The sequence below is a fragment of the Dioscorea cayenensis genome, chromosome 8 (assembly GCF_009730915.1).
Source record: "Dioscorea cayenensis subsp. rotundata cultivar TDr96_F1 chromosome 8, TDr96_F1_v2_PseudoChromosome.rev07_lg8_w22 25.fasta, whole genome shotgun sequence".
NCBI classification, from domain to species: domain Eukaryota; kingdom Viridiplantae; phylum Streptophyta; class Magnoliopsida; order Dioscoreales; family Dioscoreaceae; genus Dioscorea; species Dioscorea cayenensis.
The window spans coordinates 12,820,264-12,836,206 of record NC_052478.1 but is presented as its reverse complement, the minus strand read 5'-3'; the positions used below and the strand labels follow the sequence as shown (position 1 = coordinate 12,836,206).

Here is a 15,943-nt window from a genome sequence, read left to right as displayed (position 1 = left end):
TTCTCCATGTTTAGGGCTTGTTGTTGTTGGGAACCCGATGCTGCTATGGCCTTTTGCGGTCCTTGGTTGCTCCACAAAAGTTAGGATGACTCCTCCAACCCTGATTGTAGGTATTACTATATGGATTACCTTGGTTCCTCATTGCATTACCCACAAAGTCGACTTTCTCCACCGAAGATGCATCACCAATAAAGATCGGGCAATCGGAGGAAGCATGTCCTCCACCACACCCAGTGCAAGTAGTCACGGTCGCCACCCTATTAGAAGTTAGATGGTCTAACTTCTTACTCAATGATTCCACTTGGGTCGCCAAAGAAGTTACTGCATCTATCTCATGGAGCCCGGCCACCTTTTTCCTTTCTCGTGCATTCCACTGATAACTGTTCATGCCCATGTCTTCAACTAACTGTCGGGCTTCTTCCAGAGTTTTACTCCCCATCGTACCTCTTGCGGCGGCATCTAGCAATTACCTTGTACTCGGATTCAACCCATTGTAGAAAGTCTGAATAATCATCCATTCGGGAAATCCGTGTTGTGGGCACCTCCACAAAAGATCCTTGAAGCGCTCCCATGTCTCAAACAATGACTTCAACTCCATCTGTACAAATGACGATATCTCATTACGAAGCTTGGCCGACTTCCCCGGAGGAAATTATCTAGCAAGAAAAGCTTCGACCATCTCATTCCAAGTCATGATGGAGGCTTTTTGTAAGTAATAAAGCCACTGCTTGGCTCTTCCCTTGAGAGAGAATGGGAAAGCCCTCAATCTAATAGCATCATCTGATACACCATTAATCTTCAGCATATCACAAACTTCCAAGAAGTTCTCTATATGGTTGTTTGGATCCTCATCGGTCAAACCATTGAACTATGCTGACTACTGAATCATCTAGAAGAATGCTGGTTTCAGCTCAAAGTTCGGAGCTATAATCGGGGGTCGCACAATGGTAGATTGTGTCCCTTGTACTGATGGTCTGGCATAATCAAATAATGTTTCCTGTTGTTCATTCTGTTCAGCCATGTTGTCAGATCCTTCAACTTCCACTTCAGCTAGATTTAACGGTTCTTGCACAGGTTCTTTCTCTTTTCTTCAGAGTGAATGTTCAAGTTCGGGGTCTCCTTCAATTAATATCAAAGGGTTCCCTCGGGTCATAACCTGAAGCTACACCAAAAGAAAGAAAAAGAAATCAGAATGATGATAGAAAAAAAAAGATGTGAAATTGAATAAATGAATGAATAGCTAAGAAAACAAAGTGCAAAGTATCTCTAAACGCCTACTCCCTGGTAACGGCGCCAAAAACTTGACAACGCCTCTTGCGTATGTCCTGCAAGTGCACGGGTTTGTCGAGTAATAAAATAACAGGTGAGTGGATATCATATCCACAGGGAGTAGAGAATAAAAATACTTAAATTGTTTCTTAACCAAGTGAAAGATGAATAATGATTTCGTTAACAAGAAGTAATGTAAACAAGAATAAAAGAGACAAGAAAGAGAAGCACAAGTAAAGGGGAGGTAAGGCAATCGATATAAATGGGGCACTCAGATATTGTTCTACCTAGGATGATTGTTTCAAGTGCAAAACCCTCTATTATGCTTCTAACTAATGCATTAATGAATCATGGAGATCCTTCAATACATGGTCCCAAATCTAAGGTCAACCATGCCTGACTCTATACATGTCCTAGAGAAGAAATTGAACAATCTCAACACCTCGCACTCGTACAAAATCACAATGAGTTCTAGGGATTCCAAGTGATAAATCCTCTTCCTAGATGTAGACCTAACCTTTTGGTCCAGGTGGAAAGTCCCTAGTCACAATGAAACCCTAGGTGCTAAAATCCATTCAACGCTTCACTCCGTTGCCGCTACAACTAAGCCACAACGGAAGGTCATCCCTTAGCCCATTCATTCTACTTTGCCCGTAAAGAACTCGAGGAAATAGAGGTAGGATAAATCACACCGAAATAGAAAGGAGACACTCCGCTACCACTCGACTCAGCCTCTCAAGCCTCTCGAATCTAGCTTTGTCTAACTCTCGTGGTGTGTCACTCACTTACAAGGGTTACTAATAAGAACTCTCAACCCTAGTGTCACTCTAAGGGAGTATTCATTCAATCAAGCATTCACGATTGGAACTCAATTAAAGCATCAATTAATGAAAGCATAATAAAAGGTTTAATGAAACAAATACATCCTCGGGTTCACAAATCCAAATACCCACTAGGGGGTTTAGCTCTCCATGGAGCTAGTTACAATCAACAATGAAATTGAATGTAAAAGCAAGTAATCCATAGAAAACCCTCTCAATAGTCATAACAATGGTCTTGTGAAGAATCCTCGACTCTTCCAAAGGTCCCTTTGTCCGGTCTAGGATACACCTCGCTGGATCGGTGCTGACGAAAGCTCACCCACTAACCTTCTTACAAATTGAGCGTGATTTTGAAGCCGTAGAACCTCTCCAAATCCCTTGCTAATACCTCTCAAAATTCTAGTCGTTGCCCTCTCTCAAGTTAGGGAAAATATGGAGAAAAGAATGCTGAAATCGGGGCTGAAATCAGCTTTAAATAGGGCTGGAATCGGGCATCCACATGCCCCTGTGGATTCTCCGCACGGGCTTATGGAAATTCCGTATGGGCGTGTATAACTTCCACACACCCGTGTGGATTCTCTGAACTTCACTTTTCCAGCCGGCTATGAACAGTACCTGGTACAGTGAATTTCTATAGTGTTTTGCTTCAGTAACCTACTATAGTACCGGCCCGAAACATTCCTGAATCCATGCTTTCATTGAGGTAATGTAAACGGGCACATGTTTACGTTGTAGATCGCTTTGCTTCTTCAATAAATGGATTCATTAGTAAAGATCTTGCTATCAATGCACAAGCTGGGATACTCGAATGTGACGCCCTTGTGCCCCTTCAAACCATCGTGTTAACTTGAATACAAGGAGGTTGGCACACATTCTTGCATCTTGAACCCGACTTATGTCTTTGCATTTAAACCTTCTCAAGATTTCCTCCAAATAGTGCGTTCATGATCTACATTGGCTTCTTTCTTTAACATTCGACTTCACAACCCTATATGAATGAAAGTAACATAAATGCACACATATTAGCGCTAAAACTCGATAAACGTAATGCTCATCCTAAGGAAAGAACACTTCGCATTCTTATCACACAAGCACTTATCTACTTCTCAGGTTCAAGTTCCCATATCTTCTATGCCAGAGCCTCAACACCTCTTTTTCTCCTTGTACAATGTGGGCATACCCAATGTCACTTACACCAAGGGGAAACAACCAGTGTGGGATTTATGCACTCTAGCTAATAGTATGTTGGATTGATCATCCTTGATTGCAAAGTATCCATTTGAGAATTATACTCTATAACTAGCTGACATTAGCTGGCCCATACTTAGTAAATTATGTGCTAAGTTAGGCACAAATTGAACATTAGTTAGAAGGTTAGTTCTCCCCAAACTTCTTCGAAGAGCAACTATCCCAATTCCAGCAACCTGAAGAGTGTTACCATCTCCTATTCTAATAACCTAAGGAGGAGTTTCTTTTATGCTTTGGAATAGATTCTTATCTCCTAGCATGTGGTTTGAGCATCAACTGTCAATGAGCATGTGCCTCCTACTTCACACTTAGGCCCATTACTCCCCATAAAGAGCAACCCTTCATCTTCTATTTTTTTGGTTCTTCAGTCACATTTTTCTCTTTGGTTTTATACTAGCACTGGGTGATAGGGATGCAAGTGTACGTATCGATCATGTAATAAAGTGGCAGTACAAGGAAGAGAGTGCATTCTCGTAATAGCCCTAATTCTAAAAAAATAGCCTAAGTGATCGAGTTATGTGTGCGTGAACAAAAGGGAATAAAAGTAAGAAACATGGACATAAAGCCGGAGAAAAATCAAGGGAAGAAATAATGTTTGGGCATAGTATCCATCTATGGTTTTAAAGTGCAGGACAAAGGTTGTCTATGTTTGGAATCCTATTGGAACCAAGAGGTTTTCAAAATTATACTAAACCCTGATTTCTTATGTGAAGAATAACTAAATAGGTGCAAAGCTGATACAGACATCCACATAATCACATTAACACTCTATCAAACCTCACTGTGGGCTAATGACAATCTCTTAAGTAGATAATCTCTCTCAAGGAAAGAAATTACCCCTAATCTGAATACAGAGTAGACATGTGATTTCTCCTAAAATCTACTCCACATGATTGCAAGGAGCACGGAGATTATAACTAACTCACTCTAAAGGATTGAGGGAGACAAGTTCTCCAAAGTACGATAACTAGAGGCTTACTCACAATCCCCTTGAATTACGGCATACTATGCTAGGTGAGAATTTCTTCTAATCGCAAAGCGCATCAGACGTATGAAAAATAGGTTGCTCTCACTACAATAGCAATCATTCAATAAAAAAATGCAATTAGATTTAAATAGAGATGATTTCAATTAAGAAAACAACTTAAGCATTAAAGATCCAACAACCAATGTCAATGGAATAAACCATAGAGTTCAACTATGTCTGAACATCTACAAAGTAGCCCTCCGTTAAAGGAGGGCAAGCATTTAAAGTACAAATAATAGAAGGAGACATGAAAAACATGAAAACCTCCTTCTCAATCATACTGAAGAAGGATCACCAGAGAAGCCCTATGAAAGCATCCACAATGCAGCCAAGGTGAACTTAACAGCAACAACCTCTAATCCCCTAGAATATAGATCCAAATCTCCCTTCAAATAGCCCCTTGAGTGTTGGAAATTTGTCCCTTTTCTTCCCTAACTTTGCCTCCAAGAATCTCCCAAAAGAAAAGTCAAGAATGCCATAAAAATCCTCACCAGTTCTATTTACGCCCCACTGCTTACAGGTTGCTTATGGGCATAAGTACATGGTTATAAGAGAGCTGAAAAAGATGGTCATAAGCCTTATAGGAATACTTACAATCATAAGCCATGTCTATAAGGTCTTCTGTTTGTGTGATGATCCAGCTTACAGCTGCAAGCGCCGGACCATAAACTTCACTATGTTGCTTCTTATTACCACCCTTACTGGCATATGCTATGGTCATAAACTCCTATAGATGGTCCTTACGGGCATCCTTACAGGCATAAGCCATGACTGTAAGTTTAACTGATTTGGCTCTGAATCCCTCTTACGAGCATAACTATGCCACAACATTAATATTCTCTGGAATCTACTTATGGTTGTAAGGTAGGTTGTAAGTTGTCGTAAGTGACCCAGTTTACCTTGTCCTTATTCAAATGATGCTGAGAAAGCTCCAACTCCTTCATTTAAGGTTTAGAATGCTTCTTTTGGCTTTCTCTGATCTTGGAGTTCTTCCTTAAGCCTAACACTATAAAACACATTAGATTTAGCATCAAATTCCACAATATAGTTCTAATACATACCGAATGAGTGTATAAAATGATATGAAATATATGAACTTTGTACACTCATAAAATTCCCCCGCACTTAAGCTTTTGCTTGTCCTTAAGCAAAAATAAAACATTACAAACCAAGTGGAGAAAGTGCAAGACCTTGGGTACTCAAGAATTGGGGAGTTTCATAAGTAGTTCAGGTCTTAACAATACAAGAATGCTAAAAACTTCAAGTTCCAAAAATAGTGAACATTTAATTTAAGATAATCATTTTTTTGTATTATAACTCTCTACTTCACTTCTTTTGACCTAGGGGACTTCAAAAAGGCAAAAAAATTCACAAATAACTTCTTATTTGCAAGGTGGTAGCTTCACACAACTCCTTAGGTAGCATTTTCCCACGGGCGCTCATCGGGCGTTTTTCACGCTTAAGAGAGATAGCTCTTTCCACAATTTTCACTATAATATAGTAGCTTTCACTCACCTAAAGAGGTAGATTTTTCTCTAGTTAGGGCATACATAGTATCCAAATTATCAAGAGTAGCTTCACACTTTAAAAGCGGTAACTCTTTCTGTTTCTCAACTTTCTTTCTCTTTTTTTTCAAAACAAATTCTTTCAGATTTGCAAAAGAAAAATCCTCCATTCAACCACATGAAGTAAATGAACAAAACTAAATGAAGCCCAACGATAATCTAAGTTATTAAAATAGAGAAGTTGTGTGCTCTAATTAAATGAATAGCTAAGAATAGAGTGCACATTGAAAAAAATAGAACTCAAAATGGAACAAACTTGCATGTGTCCACCCTAATACTAAGAAACTCCAACTATATTACAAATGCATCATCATAAGTCATACTTGGTATGTAAAATAATTAACAATAAAACTTAAACCCCTCCCCCACAATTAATTCATACATTGTCCTCAATGTGTGTATATAGAAGCATGCAAGGCAAATGTAAACGAGAACAGAATTGGCCTAATTTGTCCGTTGTTGTGCCTTTGCAGTTGGGATTACTCAAGGTCAAGAAATGACCAAAGTGAGCATCCCCTTTGTAATTGAGGATGTTGGGTGTTGCATATAAGGCTTGTAAAGTACATGGAAGACATTAAATCTCAACAAAATCAAAACACCAAAAACAGAAAATAAAATCCAATAAAGGTCTCAAATAGATACAAAATAGGCAGGGCCAACCCTTGCCAAAATACTGAATACAAAGTCTGAAAAATGAAAGACAAAATGAAATAAAAGAACTAATGCTCGGGAGCATATGAAGGTAAGGAATTAGTCAATGGGTGCGATGATGATGGAGGAGTTGATGCTGGAGGAACTAGTACCGGTGAAGGGATCAGGCGGGATAATAAGTCCAAGGTACGGTCTAGGTCAACCTCAATCCATACCTCGGTAGCCAGGATAGTTTGATGACCCCTCCTATTGTTGAATCACGGTAGCTCACAGCTTCTATATCTCTAATTTAGGTCGAGGATGAGGTACTGTTGTTGGAGATCCTGCAAGTGCAATGGCCTCACTATTGGAATCATCGTCTGACTCCTCATTTGTTGCCTCACCCCCTCTAGTGGCTGCTCGATAGGGGTTGGGGTGAGGATCCATCTAGATTCTTGGTGCACTATCACCCCCATTAGATGTAGAGTTTCCATCCCAAGGGGAGCAGTGCCACCGACGACCTCATGGCCCTGGATTGATCTACTAGGCCCATCCTCAGATCAGTCTCATAATGTATGGCCTAGCAAAGATTGCACCCAAGCATACATGCTGGCCCTGATGTGCAATTAAATCTATTAGCATGTATCCCAAGTGGATGGGACTGCACTCGGTCAGGATATAAAGAAACAATAACTCCTGTCATCCCACCACTGTAGTACTATCTACTCAACCAGAAAAGAACAAGCCATGAAAGCATGCACATACCAATGAGCCGGTGCATTCAAAATGAGGCCTTAGTAAGGCCTGGCTCACAGCTCCTACAGTGGCACAAATGCTGCCAAACATCCTTAGGTGTGAAACTAGGAGGAAAATCAATAAGGAGCTTCTCATACATGGAGTACCAATGAAGTATGTGTCATAGATCCTCGACAGTAGAGCAAACTCTATGTAGGTCAGAGTCCTCTACTCCTCAAACAACTAAAATTGGATGGAGCCAGCCCAGTCAAAGCCAATCAACGTGCAGTCCAGCTCAAACGTGATAAGGACCTCCAAGGTGGTGTCTCTATGCACCTTCTCCTCATATGAAAAGACTCGGCTCCAACTGCCAGCCTGGAGCATCCCCCACACCTCCCCCTCAAGCCCAAGCTGAGCAAGAATGGTCAATCCACCATACAGGATTAGCTAAACTGCTTCATCTTAAAGTGGGTAAAGCGCTCTCGGAAGCGAACCTCAGAAAAAGTGGGGGCTGAGATGGTTTGAGGAGTCAAAGTCTCTTCTGCGACTGCCGGACCAGAGGTGGAAGCCTCAGTCCAACCCTTTTTGCCGATCGGGATGACTGTCTTCCTTGCTCTAGTCATGCTATAATAGGGAAATACGAAGTTTAGAGCACAAAAGTATGAAATTTCTCAAATCAAAAGTGCTTATGGCCTGCTTACGGGAAGACTTACGGTTGTAAGACTCAGGCAAAGTTATCTTTACGACGACCTTACAGCCGTAAGGATCCCTACTATACAATGGAGCTTAAAAGTTATACAATAATTGCATCTAAACCATAAAATAACATATCTAACCATGCAAAAAATTATTTTCAATCGAATTATCTATCATTCAACTCAAGAAATCAAGAAAAATAAGGAATACGTTCGAGCCAAAGAAGAAAGAGAAAAACCGACCAGTGAAATGCTTCCAAAATGATCCAACCACATTCAAAAACACTCAAAAACAAGTGATAAGGAAAAGGGGGAGAGAATGGAAAGAGAAAGAAGCACCAACAACAGTAATCCAATATAAAAGTATTCAAAATAAAGATCAAAGGTCACCGACGTAGCTAAAACCCTAGGTACTTACAGGAGGTTTACGATCATAAATCATTGTCGTAAGTCTCTCTAAATGAACAATTATGAGGTGCTTACGGCCATAAGGCCTGCCCCGTAAGGGTAAATCTCCTTTACAGCCTAAGTTATGACCGTAAGGATTGTTACACTGTAACTTGTAAAGTCCTCTATCTTGCTCTTACGGTCTAGCTTACGAGAGTAAAGTACCCATAAAGAACTTAGGTTGTATCCCGTGGAGGTTATGAGCCATAAGTGTTTAAGATATACTCGTAAAGTGCTCTAGATAATCCTTATGGCCTCACTTACAGGCGCAAGCTACCCATAAGGAACCTCTAAACTGTGCCCACTAGGACTTACGGGTCGTAAGAGCGCTCATAAGACTCTCTAGAATCCCCTTGCGGCATTGCTTATGGGCGTAAGATGCCAAAAAGGATCTCTATTTGAGTCTTACAGCTCTCCTTACAAGTGTAAGTTACCCGTAAAAGTCCTGAAAAATTTGAGCAGACTTTCCCTTGTTTTTTGTAGTTACGCTCAAGTACAAGTATGACCTTGGAAGCATAAAATGAGTATCTAAGAGGACAAACAACTAACCAATACATGAAAAATCCAAGATACGCCGAGTAATTTATTTCTAACTCAAACAAAACTATTTAACTATCACTAAGATTCAAACTCAACAAAATATGAAAAAGTTTTGCTCGGGTTGCCTCCCAAGAAGCACTTGTTTAACATCACGAGCTTGATGTACCTAAAATGCACATGTCAAGGAGGTTCAAAACAGAAGCACTCCTGAAAACAAAAAACAATATCTCTGAAATAGTGTCCAAGTGAGAGATTATAGAAAAGAAGGAACTTACCAATGAAGTTGACTGACTCAGGGTTACCTACTTAGGCAAAGATTTTCTCTTGCTTTTCTTGGGGGAAATGACACCTCGCCAATGCTTCTTTTCTCTTGCTTTCCTCAACCAAAGTTGTTGTAAGTAAAGGGGTGGTCTCTTTAGCATGAGGGTCATCCAATGACTTCTTGAAAGGCTCTTTGTGCAAAACTTCCTGCACACATTCATCAATAATCGAATTAGTCTTATCAATGAAGTAAAAAGTATCATCAGAAGTAGAAGGATGTTTAATGACATTAGATAAAGCAAACATGACTTCCTCATCCTCAACCCAAAGTGTCATTCTACCATTTCTAACATCAATTAAGGCTTAGGAGGTGGCTAGGAAAGGCCTACCAAGAATGAGGGATGCCTTAACATCTTCATCTACATCTAAAATCACAAAGCCTACTGTAAAAATAAATTTATTAAACTTAACCAATACAACTTCTATGATTCCCCTAGGATGCCTAATGGAATGGTCCGCTAATTGCAAGGTCATCCTAGTTGGCTTAAGGTCACTAAGTCCAAGTTTTCTAAATATGGTGTAAGGCATTACATTTATACTAGTACCTAGATCTGCTAGGTCTTTTTCATTTACCAAATCACCAATGTTACTAATGATAGGAAAACTCCCTGGATTTTTCTTCTTCCTCGATAGGCGGTTTTAAAGCAACGTGAAGCTCCGCTCACTCAATGTGATCATTGACACGTCTTCAAATTTTTGCTTCTTTGATAGTAGGTCCTTAAGGAATTTAGCGTACTTCGTCATTTGGGAAAGAGCTTCAACAAATGATACATTAATGTCCAATTGCTTCAATAGATTCAAAAATCTCTTGAATTGTTCATTTGTATGACTATTTTTCAATCTTGAGGAGTACAAGACGTGAGGGACATACTCCTTCACCGGTGGCAATGTTTACTGCTCAAGCGGATTTGCTTTAGTATTACTCAGCAAACTCCCTTGAGGATGTTCGAACAATAGTTTAGCAATTTAACCTACCTAATTCTCTAGATTCTGAAGAGAAGACTGTTGGTTTCTCATCGATACCTCTACGCTTTGGAATCACTTTTCGAAATACTGAAACTTAGTATCTGTGCTCTGAATGAACTAAGTACTTATTCTAATACAGGACTCTTGTCACTCTGCTGGTGAGGAGAAAATCATGGCGGGGCCTTCTGCTATTGCCCTTGATTTTCCCAAGAGAAATTAGAATGATTTAGCCATCCTAGGTTTATACATACAACTATAGGGGTTTCATTGTCGGAGGGCACTATCAACGAAGTCTAACTATTTGATGGGTTCATGCACCACTCCGACAATGGAGCAATCTGTCAATTCATGTCCTCCCTCACACATGTCACACACCATGAATGTAGCCGTCTTCTGTGTAGACAAGTTGTCGATCTTTCGACTCAAAGCTTCTACCTGGGCTACTAGTTCTGTAACTTCACTAACCTCAATCATCCCGGCTGGCTTACCAAATAACTTGCCTTTTGAGCCCCATTGATAATTATTCATGGCTATTTCTTCAATCAACTGCTTAACTGCCTCTAAGCCTGACTACCAAGCGATCCTTCCGTTACTAAATCAATAAGCTGTCTGGTACTCTAATTAAGGTCTTAATTGAAAATATGAACTTCCATCCATTCGAGGAGGTTGTGATACTGCCATTTTGTTAACAACTCTTTGAATCGCTCCCATGGCTCAAATAGTGATTCATTGTCCAACTATGCATAAGCTGTAATCTCTTGACGCAACTTGGTCATTCTTCTTGGTGAGAAATAACGAGCTAAGAATACTTCAATAAGCTTGATAAATGCCTAAATGTATGTATATTATATATATAAATTCATAATGATTTATTGGTACTTTGTTTGATTAACGGCCTTTTTATGGTTTAATTGGTTTTATTCATGTTACAGGCCTTAAAGAAGCCAAGGCAATTGATAAGTGTCTAAATGTACATATTTTAGTATATGTATTTGATACTTCTAGCATGTATTTTTATAGGTATAAATATCAAAATGGTCCATCTATTTTGTGTTTTCCGCCCTTTTAGTGCCTCTAATATAAAATCCGCCCTTTTGGTCCTCGTATTTGCACATTTTCATCCTTTAATTGTAAAATCCGCACTTTTGGTTCTCGTATTTTCACATTTTCATCCTTTTTGGTCCCTCCAATTCATCAACTAGAAGGACCAAAAGGGCAGATCCATCAATTAGAGGGCCCAAAAAGACAGAAATATGAAAATAGGAGGACCAAAAAGGCGGATTTTGTATTAGAGGGACTAAAAGGGCGGAAAACGCAAAATAGAGGGACTATTTTGATATTTTTATGAATGGATGCCCGTTTTGTACTTAATCAAGTATTATTTGCTTCGCAGGGCATGAAGAAGCCATGAAAGACACGAAGATATGATTTGGACGGGAAAAAAAAGAAGAAAACCAGGTCGTCATACTGTAGCGCATTAACTACAGCAGATTGCTGTAGCAAGATCACTGTAGCAACCACTGTATCACCTGGAGAATTTTTGAGTCAGGAATTGACCCAGGCCATACGGCCTCAATGCTTCCTTGGATTGACCCAGGGATGGATACTATAGCAAGGGAAGCCAATTTCAAGCTTGATCTATACGGCCTTAATGAATCCATCATTGACCCCAGGATAGACCCTGGGATGGCAAATTTTGGAGGGATTTTGGCCTCTTTTTGATCCCTATACAACCCCTATATGGCCGGGAAACATGGGGAGTATAAAAGCATGGTTTAGGGGGTGAAAAGGGAGCTTCTTGGCAGCCACAACTTGGGGAAGAAAGGGAAGAACGAAGACATATTGAAGGATGCTTTTCTTGAGGCTTGAGAGGTGATCAAGGGCTTGAACTTCAAGGGGAGAACTTTACCATCAAAGGAGAAGGAGTCAAGGATTCGGCATTCAATTAGCTAAAGGAAGCATCATTCGGCCGGCCTTGCTCTTCTTCTTCATCATTTGGACTAGGGAGTGTCATTTATGACTTGTTTATTGTTTTCCTTGTTTTAATCATGCTTGTTTGTATGATGGAACACTAGACCCCCAAGGCCACTGGATGTAGGTGAACCTTGGGGGGTTCATCATGTATTTTGGATGCTTTATTATTAATTGAAATTCTTGGGATGATTTATGGTCTAGCTCATTGCTATTCATGCCTAGAACTACTTAATCGAGAGATCCGTAGTTCTTACTTGAATTGTACATGTAGATGTGACCTACTCACGTGTATTAGATCCCTAATGAACTAAAAGGGGTATACTTGTATCGACATGCCGAGAAATTGGGTGTCGGTAGCCCCTCTAAACCATAAGGATAGACTTAGGATAAGTGTATCCTTATTGCGGGATCTCCCTATACTTAATGCGATCATAGGAATGTGATTAGGGAGAGATCTTTATTGACAGTCGTATGGGATTAGGGTTCAATCTAAATCACTCTTGCTATGTTATTACTGTGCATCCATATATCATGATGACCCCTCAAGAGGATCCTCATCCCTTGGCCTCTATATCTCATTGTTGCTCTTGTGATCTCTCGTGTTACTTTGTAATTCTTATACTCACAAATTGTTTACATTCTTGCATGTGTTAGAGTAGTTCACCATGTTTAAGTTGTAAGGTTAGAGAATAAGTGATGGAGGAGTAATAGGAGCTCCTTATCCCCATGGAATACGACCCCTGTGTCACTCACAAGGTATTACTTGGTGATCCAGTACACTTGCGGGAAAGCAATCAGCAAGCCTGACAATGCAATTTAGGAAGAAATCGACATCAAAAATAGTGTTCCAGGGCTCTGATCACACATAGGGTACTACTTGACAACCCTGTGCACTTGTAAGAAGTAAATCAAGTTTTTGGTGTCATTACCGGGGACCCATAAGGAATACTCAAAAAACTCATAGCTTGTGTATTTAGCCATTTTAATTTATTTGTTTCTCTTGTTTTTATTTGTTCTAGTTGTATATTCTTACTCTTGTGTTCATAATTGTATTCTAGCAAAGTATTTTATTTCTGTGAATACTTCTTTTCTCCTCTTTGTAATTATGGCTTTAGCTAATGATTGGACTAATTGTTATTATTTACAGAACCCACATCCTTATTGTCCAAGAGAATTATCAACAAGAATTGAATTGATAGGATTGGTTGGCACACTTATTACTAATGATTGGTGGAAGGCACAGTATTGCAACACACCGAACACCCCTAATCTAAGGGAGCAAAGTGTACAGGACTTCTTCATTCAGTTCATGAGTTCAAAGGAGATGGCCCCGGTGGTGGAACATGATTCACCTATTTTCCCCTCCATGCCCACTAGAGACTAAATGAATAAGGAAAATACAAATCAAATAAGGCCTAACAGTTGTGCTGAAATAAGTCATGCCCAAGGAAGTCAAACAAATTCATTAGAACTCAAGGTTCATGCCATGGGAGACAGTTCAAGCAATTACAGTTCATCGGAGGAGGAAGGAGGGTTCGAGGATATTGATCCGAGAAAATATGGGAGATTGAAGTCGTTAATTGAAGAACCACCAGAGCTAGAGTTGAAACCACTGCCTAAACACTTAGAGTACCCATTTTTGGCAGAGGGATCCAAACATCCGGTCATCATCACTTCAGATCTAACAGCTAAGCAAAAAGGCAAGCTTTTGAGTGTACTGAAGAAGTATAAAAGGGAAATCACTTGGAAAATTTCTGATATCAGGGAGATCAGTCCTTCTTTTTGTACACACAAGATCCTCATGGAAGACATTCACAGACCAACAGTGATACCTCAACAAAGACTCAACCCTAACATGAAAAAGGTAGTGTAGTATGAGGTCATCAAGCTCCTCGATGTAGGCATTATTTATCCAATTTTTAACACTACGTAGGTTAGCCCAATACAAGTGGTACCAAAAAAAAGGGAAATAACTGTGATAACGAATAAGAAGAATAAGGTTGTACCAACTAGACTGTCACGAGGTGGGAAGTATACATAGATTACAGAAAACTCAATGATGTCACAAGAAACGATCATTTCCCTTTGTCATTCATTGACCAAATTCTTCAACGATTAGTCAGGCATCCTTACTATTGCTTCTTAGATGGTCTTTCTGGATATTTCCAAATCCCCATCGCACCAGAAGACCAAGAGAAAACAACCTTCACTTGCATGTATGACACTTTTTCTTACTGTCATATGCCATTTGGGTTATGCAATGCACCGGTTACTTTTCAGAGGTGTATGATGGCAATTTTTGAAGATATGGTAAAATACATCATGGAAGTATTTATGGATGATTTCTCAGTCTTCGGTGACACATTCAAGTTGTGCCTCATAAATTTGGAATGAGTTCTAGCCCGATGCGAGGAGACCAACCTAGTTCTTAGTTGGGAAAAAAGTTATTTCATGGTAAAAGAGGGAATAGTTCTTTGGCACAAGATTTCATGTTATGGAATTGAGGTAGACAAGGCTAAGGTCACTACTATTGAAAAACTACATCCTCCTGCTTTAGTGAAAGCCATCAGAAGCTTCTTGGGACATGCTGGATTCTTGATAAAGGCCTAAACGTATGTATTTTATACGTATAACTTTTGCACTATTCATGTATTCTTTGATGAATTGATGTCTTTTATGATTTGATTGGTTTCATTCATGTTACAGGCATCAAAGATGCCTAGGTGAGCCAAAGAATGCATTCGCGAAGAAATCTACACCAAAAACGGCGTTGTAGGGCCCCAAGCACTGTATCGATACTGTAGCAAACACTATAGCACAACGGGATGAACAATTTATGAAGTCTCGGGTTTTGTTGATAGGCAACTTGATGGTCGTGAAGATGCCCGTAAGCCGGTAAATGAATCTATAGCTATTGTAGCAGATTTTACTGTAGTAGGGGATACTGTAGCATTTTACGAAAATTTCGGCAAAAATCCTGAGGCTCTGACGGGCTTCTTCATCTCCGTGAACCAGGCCGTGAAGCTAACCGAGAGCACTTTAAAAGAGGGGTTATGGCATCATTGAAGGGGTCTTTGGCCACCTTTTCTCATTCATCATCACCTAGGGCTTCAAGGAGGTTGGAGAAGGTAGATCTAAGGGCAAAATCCAAGGGGAGAAGAGGAGTGTTATCAAAGAGAACATCAAGGAGTTTGTTGGCATGGATCCGACAAGTTCTCATTACCACCTTCTAGTCGACAAGTCTAAGGGAGTTTTTCTATGATCTTGCTTAAGATTCCTATATATTTTGAGATCTCTCTCTTATTCATGTTGAACTAGACTCCCAAGCTTATCGGGCATCCGGTGAACCTTGGGATGAAATTGCTATTATGTATATTTTTATTTATATTTATGCTATTTGGTTTGCTTTGTGGTTTAAGCTTGGTGTTCTTTGTTGTATAAAATTGCATGAGAACTCTATGGTTTGATTTCTAGGTTGTATTTGGTTGCCTGACCATCGTCCCTTGTACTAGACACACTTGGCTTAGAAGGGATTCATGTATGAATACATCATGACCATCAGGTATTTCATGCCCCTCCAACCATTAGGGATGAACCTAGATATTGAGTTTGACCCTAATTAAAGATTTACCTAGGCGTAATGCAATCATAGGAGGATTTGGACGGAAGTTATTCCGACCCAATACTTGTACGGCATATGTAGAA

The 15,943-nt window shown here is 39.8% G+C and overlaps 1 non-coding gene across 1 annotated transcript; it reads left to right on the top strand.

Annotated features, from left to right (window-relative positions):
- Positions 1-524: 524 nt before the first annotated feature.
- On the top strand, positions 525-631 carry LOC120267991. The gene has a single exon (XR_005538661.1). It is a non-coding gene; the product is annotated as a small nucleolar RNA R71 (small nucleolar RNA).
- The last annotated feature ends 15,312 nt before the right edge of the window (positions 632-15,943 follow it).